The 1,329-nt window shown below is 38.9% G+C and overlaps 1 non-coding gene across 1 annotated transcript; it reads left to right on the top strand.

The window, feature by feature from the left end:
* Window positions 1-662: 662 nt before the first annotated feature.
* LOC114621445 lies at window positions 663-793 on the top strand. The gene has a single exon (XR_003711427.1). It is a non-coding gene; the product is annotated as a small nucleolar RNA SNORA17 (small nucleolar RNA).
* The last annotated feature ends 536 nt before the right edge of the window (window positions 794-1,329 follow it).

Below are 1,329 nucleotides of genomic sequence, written 5' to 3'. Positions count from 1 at the left end.
CACATTACAGAGCAAATAAGATAAACAATTTGAAATATAATTATTTTTGATACAAAATTGTAAAGATTTACTGTGTATTTAGATACCCATTACTTGTTTTTAATTGTTACTTTCATCTTCAATTCTTAGTATTTAGACAAAAACCAAGAAAGAAATAGTAGTGTGTTCTGTAATGTAAAATAAGTTATCATTTTTTTTTCATTTCAAGACATCATTGGCCAGATGTATTCATATCATCACAGAACATCCTCATATGAAACAAAATTTATGATGCATGAAGAAAATCTTTGTAAAATCCCTGAATCTTTATCTTCTGTCTAAAGGGAGAATAATTAATTATACATCATGATTCATTTTAGAAAGTAAATGTCTCATGCCTGGAACTTGAGGGATTAATATTGGAAATAGCATATGGTGCAAGGTAAGTGCGATTTCTTTGCAGGCTGAGAATCCTGGCCCGGGTGGAAATGTGTTGGACTATGTTATATATATATTCTCTCCTTCACTGTTAGGACTTAAAGTATGTCTGCATTCCAGCAGGATCCCACAGACCTAGGATGTCTTTGTTTGTGATCACTTCACAGAACAATCATCTGGATAGATTAAAATTCCTGTACATTGGCGAGTCCATATTCTACATAGGCCTTTATAATAATATTTGTCCTGACCTAGAGGTGTTGTAGGTATGCCTGCTGTGACACATGTGTGTTCGTAGGTGGCAGGTAAGAAAAAGTCTATGTCTCTCCTCAGAGTTCTGACCTATGAACATCGGACTAGTTAGTAGCCTAACACTCTCTGAAAAACACAAGCCTGAGCGGACTACCAGTCTGGCACCTTTTGGTAAGTTAGTTATGCCAAATGATGTTTTGCTGGGGCACACAGGTGAAAGGTTGTCTTGCTAAAGCAAACACGTGAAAGACTGTTTTCCTGAAGCAGAAAAGGTGAAAGGATATTTGGATATAGCAAATGCATAAAAGGATCTGTAGTGAAGGACTATGAATTGACCCCAAAGACTGTGGAAGACAAAGCATTGAGGTTGCTTTGGTTTGCTCTGCCTCTCTATTCTTTGCTAAAGACATGCATATATTGGTTCACCTAACATAGTGTTGTTGAGCTCAACTTTTGATAACTCTGACATTGAGAGAAACTCACCCAAGAACTGCTCCTGAGGTTCTTGTGGCCGTTGCTGCATCCTTTATATTCATCTGCACCGGAGGGCCTGGACAGAGAGCTGGCCTGAAACAACCACTAGTCTGGTGCCACACAAGACCAGATGGGCTGCCAGAGTGGCGAGCGAGCTGGAGACTAGAGGAACCTCACTGGGGATTG

This window comes from Grammomys surdaster, unplaced genomic scaffold, assembly GCF_004785775.1.
Source record: "Grammomys surdaster isolate TR1022 unplaced genomic scaffold, NIH_TR_1.0 174, whole genome shotgun sequence".
Lineage (NCBI taxonomy): Eukaryota > Metazoa > Chordata > Mammalia > Rodentia > Muridae > Grammomys > Grammomys surdaster.
This window is presented reverse-complemented; position numbering and strand designations above follow the sequence as displayed.